The following is a 19,489-nucleotide window of genomic DNA, read 5'->3' as shown; positions in this document are numbered from 1 at the left end:
CTAAATCTTACTCAGCCTTTAATTCCCTGGGAAAATACCTTTGGAAATGGATCCTCAATACATATTTACTGAAATGAATTTTCAGCTTTACATTCAGCAAGCTTATGAAGTTCTTTCAAAGATCCCCCCATTCCTTGGCCAATACTGCAGTAATAGCAGCATATCATATTTATTGACCATCTAACTGTGTGCCAGGCCCTATGCCATGTTACTATATAATCATCTCATTCACAACTCAGAGCTTGATGAAGCTGCTATTTTTATCATTATTACCTCTAGATTATATTGAAGGCATTGAAGCTTGGAGATGTTAAGTCAGTGGTTCTCAACTGGAAATGAGTCCCCGGCCCCCCCACCCCCCCAACAAAGGCAATGATTGCCATTCTGAAGACACAGCTAGGGGTAAGGGGGAAGGCAGGTGTGCTATTGGCACCTAATGAGCAGGTGCTAAGGTTGTTGTAAACATCCTGCAATGCAAAGGGCACCTTCCTACAAAAAAGAATTATCCAGCCTAAGATGTCAATGTTGAGATTATCTGGGTTAAGCTCATGCTCAAGCTATTAAGTAGCAGAGCCAGGATTCAAATTCCCTCTCCAACTCCAGGGCCTGTGTATTTATCATCTACTGAACAATTCTCAGATTCCCTCCCTCCTTGGATAGCCCATGGTTTGCTCTGGAAGACACAGTTACATTATAATGTGAGTGAGGGGGAGGGGTGTAAGTGACTTGAGGGAACAAATCAGGAGCCTCTGGTGTGGATCTCTATGCAAAGTAAATCTTTAATCTCAGCCTGATCTTTGGGTCTTGACTATACCAAATAAATAAATGTTGTCTGCATGGCAATTCTGTTAGGGCCAGATGACGCTGGAGCCAGGAGGACTTGGTGGAAAGACTACAGGGCTGGGGGACCCCAGATGGCTAACTTCAATCATTCTTTCTGTGTAGCTTCTGGAAATCCCCAAACACTCTTGGAACTTTTATTTCTTTCACTGTGGGACAGAGAAGGCTCCAGTATGCCTTCTTCTCAGAGCTGTTTACAAAACCATGTGAGAAAATGACTGCCTAGGACTTTTGAAAAGGACTTAACACATTGGCTGGGATTCCCTTCATTACTTTGACAAACATGTAATGATAACAGTGACAACTTATATTACTACTATTGAGTATTTGTTCTTTGTCAGACATTTCTTTAAGGACTGGATATATGTATCTCATTTATTCTTCAAAGCAATTCCATGAAGAAGGCACTAATTTAGAATGGCCTCATGCTTGGTTCAATACGCTGATGTAACCATACCTCTGATATAAATTCTTAATAATATTTGAACAAAGGGCCTTGTATTTTATTTATTTATTTATTTATTTATTTATTTATTTATTTATTTATTTATTTATTATTTTAGGGCCTTGTATTTTTATCTTGCAATGGGTCTTGCAATTTATGTAGCCGATTCTTCCCTTTAGATCTGCTTCTAGCATAAGTGTATAATAACCCCTCATTAGTGCACCTGTCAGAAATGGCCTATTGCCCCCTATAGGGTCACAAGAATAGAGGTTATTAAAGTTGGTTATTTCCTTATGAAAAGGAGCAGTGACATTTACCAGGCTTATCAATCAGTTCTATCTATATATTGATCAGGTAAAAAGGACAGAAAACTAAATCAGAGGCAATAAAATAATAAAGAACTAGTTAAGTAGTCAGGCTATGGGTCCAGACAGCAGCACAACAACAGCTATGATAGTAATGATAATAGAAAGAGTATAATCCACAGCAAAACCTTCCTGACTTTCTCGTGTACAAAGCCCTGTGCTAAATGCTTTGACATGCACGATCTCCTTTCATGCTCACGGTAAATCTTGGGGTATGCATTATATTATTATTCCTATCTTTCAGGTGCAGAAATCATGGCTGAACAGAGTAACTTATCCACAACATCATGTAGCCTCAGATGGGAGCCTGGCTCCATTTGTTGGCTGTAATGCCTTACGTCAGCAACCATTTTGTGCTTCACTTCCCTTGTGTGTGAATGGGAATATAGCTTACTTTATAAAATTATTATACATTGTGAATCAGGTAGCGTAATCTGGAATGTAGAGGACAGGCCTTGCCCATTTTGTTTATTGCTCTTTGCCATATTTTAGAATAGCGCCTGCACACATAGGTGGTGTATCAGCTATCCATTGCCAAAATGCCATGGAATAACCACTCACAAAACTTTAATGGTGTATAGTAATAAGCAATAAAATGTGACTTTATTGCTTATATGTCAAAAGTTAGTTGGTGTAGTCCCAATAGCTTATTTTTGCTTTTATTTCCTTTGCCTTGGGAGATATTTAGAAAAATGTTTCTATGGCTATTGTCAAAGAAATCACTGCCTGTGTTTTCTTCTAGAAGTTTTATGGTTTCAGGTCTCACATTTAGACCTTGAATCCATTTTGAGTTTATTCTTGTATATGTTATAAGAAAGCGGCTGGTTTCATTTTTTCACATGTAGCTGTCCAGTTTTTCCAGCACCATTTGTTAAAGAGACTGTCCTTTTCCCATTGTATATTCTTGCCTCCTTTGACATAGGTTAATTGACCATATAAATGTGGGCTTATTTCTGGGCTCTCTATTCTGTTTCATTGATCTGTTTTTATTTTTGTGCTGATACTATACTATTTTGATTACTACAGCTTTGTAGTATATCTTGAAATCTAGAATTGTGATGTCTTTAGCTTTGTAATTCTTTTTTAAGATTGCTTTGGCTATTTGGGGTCTTTTGTGGTTCCAAAGAGATTTCAGTATTATTTGCTCTATTTTTGTGGAAAAGAACTATTGGTACTTTGATAAAGATTGCACTGAATCTGTAGACTACTTTGGGTAGTATGGACATTTTAATAATATTAATTCTGGGATTTCCCCAAAATAAAAAGTTCTTGCATGTTGAAGGAAATCATCAAAAAAATGAAAAGGCAACCTACTGAATAGGAGAAGATATTTGCATATGTTATATCCAATAAGAGGTTAATATCCAAAATATATAAAGAACTTATACAAGTCAACACCAAAGAGATCTGATTTAAAAATGAGTACAGGAGCTGCATAGACATTTTTTAAAAGAAAACATACAGATGGCAAAGAGACACTTGAAAATATGCTTGACATCACTAATTATAAGGGAAATGCAAATCAGAGCTACAATGAGATTTCACCTTACATCTGCTAGAATGTCTAGAAATAAAAAGATAAAGAAATAGGGACACCTGGGTGGCTCAGTTGATAAAAGCCCAATCCAACTTTGATTTGGGCTAAGATCATGATCTCAGAGTTGTGAGATCAAGCCCTGCATCCGGTTCTGTGCTTAGCATGGAGTCTGCTTGAGATTTTCTCTCCCTCCCCGCAACACCCCTCCAATTGCACATGCTCTCTCTCTTCTTAAATAAATAAAATATTTTTTAAAAAGATATGAAATAGCAAGTGTTGAGTGTTGAGGATGTGGAGAAAAGGGAACCCTTCTACACTGTTGGTGGGGAATATAAATTGGTGCAGCCACTGTAGAAAACAGTATGGAGGTTCCTCAAAAAAATTAAAAATCAGAATACATATGATTCAGTAATTGAACTACTGGGTATTTGCCTAAAGAAAATGAAAACACTAATTGGAAAAGATATATGAACTCCTATGTTTATTGCAGTGTTATTTACAATAAACAATATAAAAAACAACCTGAGTCCATCAATGGATGAAGATATAAAAAATGAAGTGACATATACTTATAATAGAATATTACTCAACCACAAATAAAGATGGGATCTTGCTATTTATGACAATATGGATGGACCTAGGGGGCATTATGCAAAGTGAACTAAGTCAGAGAAAGACAGATACCATGTGATTTTTACTTATACATGGAAAAACAGATAAAGAAATGGACACATAAATATAGAGAACAAACTGATGATTGCCAAGAGGAGAGGAGAAGGGGAATGGAAGATACAGGCTTTCAATTATGGAGTAAATAAATCATGGGAGTAAAAGGCAGAGCATAGGGAATATAGTCAGTGGGTATTATAATAGCATTGTATGGTGACAGATGGTAGGTACACTTGTGGTGAGCATAACATACGTATAAGCTCTTTGACTCACTATGCTATACATCTAAAACTAATGTAATATTGTGTATTAAATACTTCAATTAAAAAAAAGAGAGTCAGTTGGACTCTATCTAGATAGGTTTGTTAATCTTGTGTGGGCTTGCTCATGGGCCTGAGGGTCAGGCTGGTTTTTGTCTAGGGTACCTGAGACAACTTAGTTATACTCCACATATCTTTCTTCCTGTAGAAGGACAGTCTGAGCATATTCTTATTATAGTGTTAGAGGTACCAGCATGCAAGTAGAAATGCACACATACTTTTTCAAGCCTCTGGCTGTTTCATATCTGCTAATATCCTACCAGCCAAAGCATCATTGGGCCAACCCCAGAGTCAAGGAGGAGGACAGGTCACCTGGACCAAGGTGGGAGAGGTGAAGAATTGGGGCCAATTTGTAATCAATTTACCACAACTGATTCTTAGTAAATATTCGGAAAAAAAAAAAAAAAAGATTTGAAAGTGCTTAGGCATTATAAAGATAAAAAAATGGACGTTTACCATTTTGGGCAAAGTAGTTGAGGGAATTTAAGAGGTATAAGCTTAAAATTATAAAATAAATAAGTCATGGGGATGTAAAGTGTAGTGCAGGAAATATAGTCAATAATATTGTAATAACTTTGTATGGTGACAGATGGTTGCTACACCTATTGTGGTGAGCCCTTTGTAATGCATATAAATGTCAAATCACTATGTTGTATACCCAAAACTAATATAATATCGTATGTCAATTATACTTCGATTAAAGAAAAACTGATGGTTAAAAAAATCATAATAAAATAAAAATAATAGCCAAAACAATTATCAAAATTATCTGATAAAATATGGATTTTGTAAAAGGCTTAATGCAGGAGAGGGATTTGACCATACTTGCCTTTTGACCAATCATGTGTTTTTGCTTTTGTTTTTCTTTCTTTTAAGTTTCTGAAATATATTGGGGGTGTCAGCTGGACATAGTGCCACTTTATCCTTTAAAAAGGACTAAAATTTTATAGGTCACAAAAGTAACTGATGAAATAGTTCCTCCAGAACCAAGGTAACCATAGGGCTCTTTCAATTTGTCAAAATAAATTCCATTTTCAGCAAATTTCCCCTGACACCTTTTCATATCATGGTTCCATTCCTTTGTTTTAATCCAATGGGGCATGGACTTGGGTTTTGAGAGTAGTGATTGTTTAAACATTCCTTTTGACAACTCTGACAGAGGCTAGGATGGAAGCAGCTCACCTTAAGCCTGAATTTGGCACAGTGCCTCTTGGCATCCCCTACCTGACTGCTCTTGAGTGCTGGTCATGAAGCAATAGGCCCCCTAAATTCTAATTTCTTCTAATGGGTTGAAGGGTTTGCTTCTAAGTGAATGTGTGTCTCTCTCAGAGCTGCTGCTCTGTGCAGCAATGATGATGACAGGTTGGTTTAATGCAGCTCTTGCCAAGATTAAGGGGTTGTCAGACAAGTATCATGGGAGACTGAGGGATTACTCTGAAAAATCACTCTGAATTGCTAACTAACAGAAAGCTAGCATTCAAGTGGAGGTAGGCTTTCTTGTATTTGAGGAGCTGTAGAGAGGTCCTTAGCAGACCTGACCTCCTTCCTCACTCTGAGGAAAAATTAGGTGAGCTGCTGAGATGCCTCCAACCTAGGGTTATGGGTCCCAGGAGGACCCAGGATTAGACATCAGGGGCTCTATCAACCTTGTAAAACAGCATGCAAAAGTATATCCTCATAAACATGACTTTTTTTTTTTTTTTTTCTGGGAGAGAAGGCCATACCTTTCATCAGCATCTCAAGGGTTTGTGACCCCCTAAACAGAGGGCTGTCCTGTTCAGTGCTTCAGGCAGGTCTCTGCAGTTAATTTTAAGGAGTTTTGTTTTAGACACTATAAGTAATGAGCAGCCAGTAAAGAGTTTAAAGAAGTAAGGTAGAATAAGTAAGCCTGATTTTCAAAAAGGTTACTCTAGGTATAAAATCTAGATTTAGAATTGCTACAAAAATTGCTATAACTAGTTTTTCTTAATTATATATATAGAATATAGAATAATAATGAACAATTTTCCCTTATATGTAATATAATATATAATATCTCAATTATATATATTATATATAATATATACATAATAATGTCTTCTGTATGCTAGAGATTGGGTAACGGGAAAGATACTCAGAGAGATTCTGACAGAGTGGTTCCCCTCATGGAGATTAAAATCTAGGGACAGAGTTAAATAATTCTAGTATAGCTAGAGATTCTAGTACAATATGAGAAGTAATATTTCTTTATCCACTCATTCATTACTTTGATAAATATTTATTGAGCCTCTACTGTATACCAGGCCCTGTGCTAAATTCTTGGGGACATCAGTGTGTTTTAGGCCAGCATAGTTTCTACCCTTCTAGAATTCACATTCAAATGGGGGATATAGATAGGCAAAGAAGTAATTAAAGCACATGGTGACATATACTGAAATGGGATATATAAGGGCAGTGAGGACACAGGAGTAATATACCCAACTTAGCCCCCAGGACTTGGGATAGGGAAGGTTCATACACTATTTCAGATAGAGACAGAGAAAACATAGTTGCAGACTCTGAATTCATTTCCTGCATGGTAGAAATATCTTGAATATCTTGGATTAGATGTCTTCTTTTTTGCTTATCAACAAGCACATGGATTTCCTGAGGGCAGAGAAAATGAAGAGGGCTGAGTAGGTTTAGAAGCCTAATTCATGAATCATGAATTGAATGTCAGAGGCTTAGGTTCAATCTTATTTTTCTTCTTAACTAGCTGTGTGACCTTGGGCAAGTCATCTCACCTCTCTGAACCTTACCTGTGAAACAGGGTTAATTATATTTGCTTTGCCTATGTTGAAGGGATATTATGAGTATCCCTGTCTCTCTGCCCATGCAGAGGCTACTAGCACTCTACAAAGAGTCTATGACTCTTTTTTTTTTTTTTTTTTTTTTTTTAATAGCTGAGACATTCCTACAAGCTCTGCCTCCTGATCTCCATTTTGTCTCTTCTAACCAGGATCTATTTTCTCTGGATCCATCCTGTGAACTTGTCCTTGATTTTTATCACCTCTTCTGATTTCATTAGGTTGGTGAGCTAGTTTCAGTTCCATCTTGGATATTGCCTCTCAGGATACTCACCTCTGTTTCACATTCTGTAGCCAGTTCTTGACTCTGTACCTCAGATGGGCTTTTGGGACCCAGAAGTCCAACTTGGATCAAGATACCAGGGCTCCTGCCTATCTGGTAGGGGATTGAATACAATAAATAAAAGGAGATGTGGCAAAGAGAATGTCTTACCACACTTTTTCCTTTTTGTGAGCATACAGGAAGATTACATACATTTCTCAGCCTCCCTTGCAGCTAAGTTGGTATCATGTAACTAACTCTGGCTAATAGAATGTAGGCAGAAGTGATGTATAAGATTCCCAGGATTAGGGGATCCCTGGGTGGCTCAGCGACTGAGCACCTGCCTTCAGCCCAGGGCGTGATTCTGGAATGCCAGGATCGAGTCCCAGGATCGAGTCCTAGGATCGAGTCCCACATCAGGCTCCCTGCATGGAGCCTACATCTCCCTCTGCCTGTGTCTCTGCCTCTCTCTCTATCTCTCTCTGCTCTCATGAATAAATAAATAAAATCTTAAAAAAAAAAAAAAGATTCCCAGGACTGGGCCTTTACATCATCATGTGTGATTCTCCAGCCCTCTCCTCAGAATTGTAGCAATAAGGTGGAGAAGGGTCATGTAAGTCCCATGGATTATGATGTCAATGGGAAATAAACCTTTGTTGTGCTAAGCTTTTAGGGTTTATCTGTTGCAGCAGCTTGTTTTAATAACCCAATAGAGGCAATAACATATGAAAGTCCTTTGTAAACTTAAAAATAACTTCTATTTTATGATTTAATCATTATTTATATTTTCTCATGATAAAAGATGTCCAGTGATCATCACATTCTCCTAATTGCTCTTTTTTTTTTTTCTTTTTTTTTTACCTCTTTATGTTGCAAAAGACAGAATCCCACTCAAATAAGCTCTACAGGAAAAGGGGAATTTTTTTTGGGGGGTGGTGCATATGCGGTTTGGGTGGAGGATTATTTAGGTTCAGGATTCTAAATATCATCATGAGGCCTTGTTGTTTTTCTCTGTCTCAGTTCTACCTTCCTTTCTGTTAACTTCATCTGCATTACACCCTCTCCAAAGGGTGGCCCCTGGCTGTTCCAAGCTTATGTTCTACCAGCTAGGAAGAAGAACAAAAATCTGAGACCACTTCTTAACCATTTGTGCCAGAAAATCTCCAAGGAATGCTTTCGTGGCCTGGCTTGGGTCACTTACTCAGCCCTGAACTGATCAAACACTGCGGTTATTTGTTCAGGCTTAGATTATGGGCTCACCCTTGGAGACTGGAGATGGTGACAGCTTTCTATTGCCAACCACATGGGTTCATATTGGTGTAGAAATATTCCTCAAAAGAAAGCTGGATTGTTAGTATCCAAACGGGTAATATATGTTCACTATAGCCAAATTAAAATAATTAAAACTAGTTATTTATTAAGTACTTGTATGTGAGAAAGATGTGAAACATTTTTAATATCGTATTTCATTTAGACCTCCCAAGAACCTGGGACACTGGATTCTGTTATTTATGGAGTAATGGCAATGGAATCATTGATCATTTTTCATAATGTAGATTTGATATGAATTTATACATGTTTTTTAGTGCTAACATGATCACAGCAGTGACCATATCCATTGATAATCTAATTGTTCTTGCAGTAAAAGAACAATAGAATTCCAAGGGGAAGAATTGTTTGGCATAGGAATGTTCTTGCTTTAGTGATTCAGGCCATTTTAATGAATAACAAGAAATATGGGCCTTACATTGTATTTATTCGTGGAAAGGTATTCATATAACACTGTTCCAGTGTCATCAATACAACCATAATTCATGATCCTGACAACAGAGCAATGCATTCTGTGTGGTCTCACCATCAAGGAAACCTGAATTTGAAGCTGAAGTTGCTAAAACAAAAATAAAAGCCATAAATCACAAATATTCAGATTCTTCCTCCTGTTTCTGACACATACAACTTTAGCTTTTCAGGGCCACAGAGATGAAAAGAGCCTCCTGTTTCACACCTTCTAAATTCTCCCTTCCAACTGGACTTAGGTTGTCAAATGATTTGGTACACTTTGAAGCAGATCATAGAGGGTAGAAAGGGGGTGGAGAAAGAGTCACAACTCAGCCTATCAGCAAACCCACTGAGAGATGGGGACAGTTAGAGGGCCATTTAATGAATGTATGAAAAAGAAATAGTGAAAACAGGGCAGCTGTCTTTCATCCACAGGCACGGAGACATTTTCTCCTTGACTATGAAGGGCATTACATCCTTAGATGTTTGCCACAAATTTACCCTCTGATTTCCTGTTTGGAAAATTGAGTTCAGTGACACTTTGATTAATGCTATTCCTATTTTTACTGACAGAGCAGCTTTTACTTGGAACCATGTATTAGGTGCTTTCCTCAGCTCAACTTTAGAGTCCCAAAAGAGAGCTAGTGTTGGTTGTGGTAAAGATGGATACTTCTCTACCAGAAATTTGTTATCCTCTTCCTATAGCATGTAGTATCACTGGGAAGCAGTTGCTTAGTCAGGGACTACATTTTCCAGCACCCATTGTATCCAGTGGAGTGTGGAGGAAACTTTTCTTGGGTTTTCTAAGAAGTCGGTGTGACATTTCTGTTTTCTCGTTTTTCCATGTATTGCCTGAACATAGAGGCTGCCACGGTTCTAAGGGATGCTCATAGAGCTACAAGTGGAAGATGCCTGGGTTCTGAATCAACACATGGAGAGAGAAAAACCCCTCCAACAAGAAAGTCCATGTAAACCTCCAGGACAAGGGCAACATTTTGGAGTCTGATGTCAGAGACCTACAACCTCATTGACTCTGGATTCTAAGATCTCTTATCAAGATTTGTCTTCCTTGGAAATGCTCCTAATGGAGTCTAATATGGTAGCTACTAGCCACATGTGGTTACTAGACTTAAATTTAAATTAATTAAAATAAATAAGACAAAAATTCAGTTCTTTGGGTTGTACTAGCCATATTTCAACTTGACATGTGGTAAGGAGCTGTCATATCAGATAGCATGCATATAGAATATTTACATAATTGCAGAAAGTTCTATTAGGCAGTACTGCTCTATATAGTAAGGAATTCTAGATGGTGAATTTATCTAGAAGGAATAGCAGGGAAGTCTATAAATAGTTATAGGGCTTCAGCATCTGGGCTACAATTCACTGTTTTTTTTTTTTTTTTTTTTTTTTTTTTTTTACTTGTCCCTCTTCTTGCTAGAGGTTGTGAGGTGTTTAGATCAGGGGCTACCTCATGTATCTTTGTATCTTTCACATAGAATATACATAATAGATACTCAGGAATGTTTTTTGAGCAAATGAAGGAAACTCAGTTATCAGGATAATTCGGGAGGGAATTCCAAAGAATTGGTGACTGACATTGCTTAGATCCTTCTTATTCATATATGATGAAGACTGGTCCTACAGATGGAGCTAAACCAAATTATTTCAGGGGCAGGGAAAGGAGACATAGAGAGACAAGAAGCCATATAGAGCTTGACACTAGGTGGATTTCTTTGAGGTTTTAAGACATTAACTGGCTAATCTGACAAATTAAATTATCCTAAATGACCTAGGTAAACTCTCTCAGGACCTATGCTGACTTTGCACATAAATAGACTTGTCAATAGTATTGGTTGAATGAAAGTACTTGAATAGTTTTATAATATTTTTATTTCCTGTTTCCCAACCCTGCCATCTGTCTATCTTTACATCCCTCAATGGAATGAAAGTTCTGTGATGGTAAGGTCTTTATCTGTTTTGCTTATAGATACATCTTCCAACATTAAGGACAGTGTCATAGCTAATATGTCATAGCTCAACAGATATTTCTGGAGTAATAAAGGAAGAATCTTTAGTAACTTAACCCAAAGAACTGCATAAAGGTGGAAATTTTAGAGACTATAACAAGACAGATAAATAATTTTGGGGACAGAAGAGACACTTTTGAGGGTTCTCAAATAAGCTCTTAAAATAATCCATTGACTTTGCCTATATACAGGGCTAGACCAGCCCTCATAAATGATATGCTTCAATTTGAAATTTAAATCCCCAAAGGACTCTAGGTGCATACACGGCACAATACTAAATGGCTGATAACTTATGACATTTATTTCCCCACATGAAGAACCACAGGGCAGCATCTCTTGTCAGGAAGGAAACGGATTTGTCAGAAAGGAAACCAGCCATCATATGCTCTTTGTATTTTTATGATTTATGTATTTATTGGATGCACCCACCACTTAACAACCTCTGGGTACTTTTATATGTTTCATAGACAAAAGGCAGACACTGCTATTGTAGATTATGAGGTGGAGAGGTACCAACAAAATAACATCCATAAATCCCAAAGCACATCATAAAATCATCAAATGCTACAGAAGCTGTATTTAGGCTCCCCCAAGTAATCAGACACCTAAATGGAAAATGCTGAAGACCTGAGCTTTAGTCTGGCTCTGGGACATATTGGATTTCATGGCCTTAATCTCTCTTAGCCTCATTTGTTTATCTCTAAAGTGGGCATAATAATAACAACAGTAATTGCCTTGTTTATCTGCGCTTTATGAATCATAGAGTCCCCAGATGTAATAGATTAGCATTTAAAAAAAAACTAAGCTTCGTATCTCTGTGAATTTGAATTTCCTTTTGACTCTCTATGACGGGAGCCCCAAAATAATGTTTTGTTATTCCTTTGTGTTTATTCTCCCTCAAATACGATCTGTAATCCATTCCTTGATGACTTTGATGATGATCTTTTCTCTCCCAGTCATTCTCGGTTGTTAAGTTTCTTCCAAGGTTAGCCTCTGGATTCATACCTGAACTACCAGAAATAAAAGACAACAAATTATACTAACAGCTACCATTTATTAAGTTCATTCAGTATATCTGACATTATGATTTTATATACATCAGCTTAGTTCATTTTCATAAAAATCTTATGAGGCAGGTGCTATTATTATCCCATTTTATGAATGAAGAAACTGAGGTTTAAAGAAGGTAAGTAACTTGACCAAGGTCATGTAGATAATAACTGGATAAATCAGAACCTCAGCTTAAAACTTATGTTTTTAACTTTTAGTTTTTTTTTTTTCTACAGTGTTATTGACTGTATTCTCTACTTTTCATCCCCATGACTTACTTATTTTATAACTGGAGGTTTGTACTTTTTAATCCCCTTTATACATTTGCCCATTTCCCCACCCACCTTTCCTCTGGAAACTACCTCTTTGTTCTCTTAAGAGTGGTTTGTTGTTTGCTTTTTCATTTGTTTTGTTTTTAAATTCCACATAGAAATGAAATCATATGGCATTTTTCTTTGTCCAACTTATTTCACTTAGCATAATTCCTACTAGGTTCATCCGTGTTGTTGGAAATGGCACAATCTCATTCTTTTTTTATGGCTGGTAGTAATTCCTCTGTGTGTATGTATGTGTGCATGTGCATATTACCTCTTCTTTATCCATTCATCTATTGATGGACACTTACATTGCTTCCATATCTTGACTATTGTAAATAATGGTGCAGTAAACATGAGTGTGCAATATGTTTTGAATTAGTGTTTTTGTTACTAATACCCATTGGTGGAGTTACTGGATCATATGGTATTTCTATTTTTAAATTTTTGTTTGAAATGTCTTCCTGCATGAAATAAAAATGTCTCCCTTTGACTTTGGTTGAATGTACTATAGTTTTCCAAACAATGTTGTGAAGAGAGAATACTAAATTGGGCATTCCAGTTTCTAATTTTTTCTACACATAAATTTTCTGTCTTTGGACACATGATTTCATCTCTTTCAGTCTCAGTTTCTCTACTTGAAAAATGTCAGATGAGTGGCACTTGAGGTTGATTAGATGATCTGAGGTTCTCTTTATTTCTAATACTCCTGGTTATATCTTTTGGTGGGTGGGGGATGGGCTAAATGGCTGATGGATATTAAGGAGGGCACTTGTGTTGAGCACTGGGTGTTATATGTAAGTGATAAATCACTAAATTCTACTCCTGAAAACAGTATTAGATTATATGCTAACTAGAATTTAGATTAAAAAATTGAAAAACAAAACAAAACAAAAAACCCCATCAAGTCCTCCCTCCATTATGCCAGAATATTGGCAACATAATTATTTTTAATTTTAGAGGCATTGGCTACCATCTTACATCTGATAGGTCAACTTGTTCTCTCACTTAGAGAATTTTTATAGCCTCTCATGAGTCCTCTTGCTTCTACTTTACTTCTATGGATAAATACCCATGCGCATAACTGCTCCCCTTTATACTAAACATCTCAGAAGAGTTTACTGTATTATATTTACTACTCTCTCTTTTCTTTCTAATCATGCTAATCTTCAACACTCCAGTGAAACTTTCTTAACAATGGTACAATGATTTCCATCTTATTAAATTCAATTATTGATAATCAGGCCTCATCTTACTCATACTGTCAGCAAGTTTGTCACAGTTGATCACTCCTCTTCTTAAAAATTTCTTCACATGACTTGTGCTCTGCCTCAGTCTCCTGGTCACCACCTATCTCTTCTTAATTGGGTTAGTTCTTTTTTGTCTCCCTCCCCATCCCCCCACTTCCCAGGTAATCTGATTTAGTCTCTTGGCTTTAAATAAGGTCTCTATAGTAATGACTGACAAATTTATATTGTAACTTCAGTATCTTTTCTGAGTGCCAGACTCCTACAATTTCCCTCTTCATTGGTCTATTTGAATTTGTAATAGGCATCACTAACTTAACATGGCCAGAACTCTTGATTTTCCCTTTCACTCCCAAGAAAATTCCCACATCTTCCTCAGTGTCTCCTGGCTCGAGAGAGCACTCCATTTGCTCACTTGTTTTAATTTGTTAAAGATTTTATTATTTATTTATTTGACACAGAGAGAGATTCAGCAATAGTGCACAAGCAGGGGGAGTGGGAAAGGTAGATGTAGGCTCTTCACTGAACAGGAAGCCCTCTATGGGGCTCAATCCCAGGATCCTGGGATCATGACCTGAACCAAAGGCAGATGCTTAACTGACAGAGCCATGCCGGCACCCCACTTACTTATTTAATCTCCAAATCTAGGAGTCACTTTTGGTGGATCCTTTCTTCACATCCAGCAACAAGTCCTGTTGGCTCTACTTTCAAAATTTTTATCCCCCATCAGTAATAAATACTTTGTGTTTTAATATTATTTAATTGTATCATATCAAGATCAGTAGCTACAATGACTGGGAAGCAGATTTTAGCTGTTATTATAAAGAATTCACTGCAGGAAATTTTGAGGTGAAATGTCTCTAAGCCTTTGGGTGATTATGAAACATTCACCATATCATATAGATCCATGTGACCATGACTGCAAAAGGAAAAGCTGTACATAATTCTATCTTTTTGCTACATTCAGGTTGCTGTGTTAGTGTGCAACAATATAATTTTCATTATAATGGTACGGGCAGATTTGAAACATCTACTGGTTCACAGGCTGGATTATAGAAGACTGAGAGGTCATGCTGTAGTTGGAATAGTCAGGGAAGGTTTTGTGGGAAAAGTGGTACTTGAATTAAGCCTATTATATGGATTAGAGTATATCAAATACAAAGAAGAGTATTCAAGCAACAGGAGAATTTTGAGGATAAAAATATGAAATGTGGAATTGTACAATTTATATTTGGATAGTCTATGGGAGTTAGGGAAAGCTAAAGTGAAAAGTTTAAACAAATTATAGGTGAAAAGTTTCACATTGTCAATTTCACTTTTTTTTAACCGAATATTTACAGAATAGTTATCTGGGCAAATGCTGCACTAAGTCTTTTACATGATTTTCTTTTTCCTTTCCTTTTTTAAAGATTTATTTATTTATTTGAGAAAGAGAGAGAGAGAGCGAGAGCGAGCAGGGGGCAGGGGTGGTGGGTGGCAGAGAGAGAGGGAAAGAAAGTCTTTTTTTTTTTTTTTTTAAGATTTTATTTATTTATTCCTGAGAGACACAGAGAGAGAGGTAGAGACACAGGCAGAGGGAGAAGCAGGCTCCATGCAGGGAGCCCGACGTGGGACTCGATCCGGGTCTCTAGGATCATGCCCTGAACTGAAGGTGGCGCTAAACCGCTGACCCACCCGGGCCACCCAAGAAAGTCTTAAGTAGACTCCATGCAGAGCATGGAACCCAAAGCAGGGATTAATCTCGTGATCCTGAGATCATGACCTGAGCCAAAATCAAGAGTAGGGTGCTTAACCAACTGGGTCACCCAGGCATCCCAACGTGTGTTGCTTAATTGAATTACTGCAACAGTCCTATGATCTGGGTGTTTTTGTTGTTGTTGTTGTTGTTATGGATACTATTTTCAATTTCATTTTGCACAAGATGAGACAATGGCTCAGAGAGGTAAAAAGACTTGCCTAAAATCATGTAGTAAGGGCTAGAACAGGGATTCAAACCATTTGGATTTTAGAGGCCCTGCTCATCCCCACTCATCTATACTTCCTCTTAAAGCAAAATTACCCCATGATGATGCAAGTGTAGAGAGAGAGAGTTTTGAGATGTGCAGAAGGTACATATTTTTGTCTCTAAAACTTCTAAAAAGAGACAAGCATAGCCTATATCCAGAAATAGAAATTATTGCATATTTTAGTCACCCGTAGTGGACACAACATTCTGGATTCTGATATCTTCAAAACTGGGATATATGGAAACCTTATGGAAACTGACAGCAAGCTCAACCTGCCTAACAGATATGTCATACCTTTTGAGAGAAAGGACCTAAATCAGCCAGTTTGTCACTACTCAGCATGAGGCATTTATTGGGTGGGGTTTCTTATGGAGCCAATTGGACACAGGTTTGACTTTGCCCACATTTGGTCCTTAACATAGATTCTTTGTCAGTACCAGGGGGATAGGATTGGTTTCTGTCTATACAGGCACTTCAGGATAGCAGTTGCAAAGTCATTGCCTAAGTGGCCAACAGTTAACATAACATGCCAAGGAAGCCAGATAGAAACCATGGGGATTGTATGAGGATGTGGCTGCTACTCTGAGAATTCTGCTGATTCTCACTGTGTGGAAATAGAAGGTCAGATGATCTTTAAGAGATGTAAAATCCTAGTCAAATATCCTGATTTTTAAATATTTACAATAAATTAAAATGAAAACAATACACCCCTGATTGGACCAAAGAAAAGGGACCAGTAGGGAAAAGGGAAAAGTAGTAGTTTGCTACTACTGACTTTGATGTGCCTCTTTAGTATTGGGAGACATCTAACTTTTCAAAACTGGCTTTGAGATTAGTTTCTCCAGGAGACTTCTTTTTCTTTTTTTAATAATAAATTTATTTTTTATTGGTGTTCAATTTGCCAACATACAGAATAACACCCAGTGCTCATCCTGTCAAGTGCCCCCCTCAGTCCCGCCACCCATTCACCTCCACCCCCCACCCTCCTCCCCTTCCACCACCCCTAGTTTGTTTCCCAGAGTTAGGAGTCTTTCATGTTCTGTCTCCCTTTCTGATATTTCCTACCCATTTCTTCTCCCTTCCCCTCTATTCCCTTTCACTATTATTTATATTCCAGGAGACTTCTTAATGGAATTTTCAAAAGTGACTTAGAGACCAAGTTGAATTGCCCTTGGTGATGCATTCAAAGCCTTTTTATTTTAAGGCCACTGATTTTCCTATGTCCTTCATACAACTGAACTCCTAAATATCCCTCTGTATAAACGTGTGGAAGTTTGGGGAGTCTAGAATCAATGACCAAGCAGTGTGTTTCAGGAGTACCACATCCTGAATGAATCACCCCTCATTCCCTTTAATAGATCAGTCATCAGGGGAACCTGATTGCTCCCCTATCCATATCATGCTTTGATTCATTTACACTTAAGTGATGAAAGTGGTCTTTTTTTCCTCTCTCTTTAAATGGATACTAACCCAGGAGGGGCTTGGGGAGTTGTAAAGGGGAGTACTGACTCCTTGGACATGCTCTTGGTTGCATTCTCAAATGGCCCACTCAATTAGGGGTAATATTTCATTGACTTATGTGTATGATGGCTCCCTAGCCAGCAGTGTTTTCTAAATGGTCCTGAGGCAAGACTTTGGGCTTTGAAAACAGCCCTTTATCACCTTTATGTCTGAGGCTGTGTTGGCACAGTCCAGATTGAAGCAGTTATTTTCATCAGGGGGAGAAGCCACAGTCTCTGGCTGGAATGTCTTGACTTGGCTGTTTTCACTTGTCAAAAGAATGGTTGTTCTGACACTATCTAGGGCTGGGTTCAGACAAGTACATTATCTACATGCTGAATCTGGCTATTCAGGTACCTGTCTGGATTTTCTATCAGGGTAAAAAAAAAAAAGTTGGATTAAAAAGAAAAAACAGGCTTTTTATATCCTTTCTTACACAGATAGTATAGCTGCATTCAGATAACCAGTCATTTCTACAGAAGGCTTTAGGTCAGTGCTTGCTCCAAATTGGCCTCAGGTTCAAGTGTGAAGCATGCAGTTGCCTTGTTTGATATTTCCATCAACAATACAACTTTCACACAATGGGAAGGTATATGTGTCTATGTGTGCTCTAGTCTCCAGGTGTAGAGAACGAGGGTGGAGGTTTTCCTAGTGGGTGGAAGAATAAATGATGTAGGTGACCTTCTACTCTAATTATATAAGACTGGCTTGGTCTGAATCTATATGAAGTAATTGATTGGATTCAGTGATAAAGCATTCTCAGCAGAGAAACCTCAAACATCCTTAAATGGCTGCATCTTTGTCCTTTGAATTAGTGACTGGCTGTAATCTGTGGCAAATACAAAGTTTGGAAAACAGCTGCCATTTGAAGAATATGGTAGCTTTGTGAGGGCAAGAAGTACAACAATAAAAGCTAAACTAAACTCAGCATACTATGTAGAGATACATTTCTGATAATGTTGATACTTTACATTCATGGACGCATTTACTCATCACAGCAACCCTACAAGGTTGTTGTTATTATTATTATTATTATTATTACTATTTTATAGATGAGAAAATGGAGACATGGAAAGATAAGTCACTTGTCCAAGGCCATGCGACAAGAAGTAGCAAAACTTGGACTTGAAAATAGGCCACCTGATTCTATACTCTGTGTCTCTACCCTGTCTACCCTGTAGTCATGCTTTTCTTGTTCCACAGGTGAGTCCCTGAGCCTTGCACAGGGCTTGGCATCTAGTAGATGGGTTGGATAAATGCTAATGGTTGGATAAAAGCCATTTAAAAGACACAAATTTCCATACAAATGCCAATTTTTATTGTTATTGCTGATGCTATTATTAATAATAAAGGTTACCATATATTGGGCTCTTTCTATGTGCCAGGCACCAAGCTTGCACTTTGAAAACATTATTTAATTTCCTCCTCACAACAATTTCATTTGGCAATGGGAACAGCGAGGCACTGAACACATAATTATATACATTTAGAAGTTCTGCTGGAAAATAACAGTGCTAGAACTTGACCAGAGGTCTGCTCTTACCCCACAGCTCATTGCCATGACGATCAGTGCTTATGAAAGCTTCTATTTATTTATTCTGTCAAATAATCATCTCCTTGATATTTTCTCAGGATATGTAAAAAAAGCTACTATGATGATAACCAAACAACAGCATTTGAAATGCATTCAATTGACAAATATTTGTTGGATAATATAAAAAATATTGTGCTCAATGGCCTACGGCAGTGTTTTTCAACACCTCGGTCTTTGTACATCATTTTCATGATTTTTGCCATATTTAAATTCCATGTGAACTTTGACTTAATATTTTTCTACAGAAATTCATTTATGAAAGCTATTATATATTTATCTTCCATAGTCATGATATTTTGAGGGATTTACTTTACAGATTTTATTTATTTGAGAGAGAGAGAGCATGAGCAGGGGGAGAGGCAGAGGGAGAGAGGGAGAAGAAGAGGACAAGCAGACTCCTTGTGCCGTGGGGAGCCCAACGTGGGGCTCTATCTCAGGACCCTGAGATCTTGAGCTGAGCCAAAATTAAGAGTTGGTGGTTTAATGAGCTGAGCCACCCAGGCATCCCTTGATGGATTCTTAATGTGTATATTTCTAGAACACATTAAAACAATGTTGGTATCCATAGAAAATGCTTTCTATTTGGTATGTAGTAATTTAGTAATATTTTTTCTTTAGAGAAAATGTGCTACCTTCTAAAGTCTCCTTTCACATTGCCTTTAGTTCACTTATCCCTATGTGGGAAAAACTGAGGATACAAAGATAC

This window comes from Canis lupus, chromosome 4 (genome assembly GCF_011100685.1).
Source record: "Canis lupus familiaris isolate Mischka breed German Shepherd chromosome 4, alternate assembly UU_Cfam_GSD_1.0, whole genome shotgun sequence".
Classification (NCBI taxonomy): domain Eukaryota; kingdom Metazoa; phylum Chordata; class Mammalia; order Carnivora; family Canidae; genus Canis; species Canis lupus.
Note: the sequence above shows the minus strand (reverse complement) of the source record.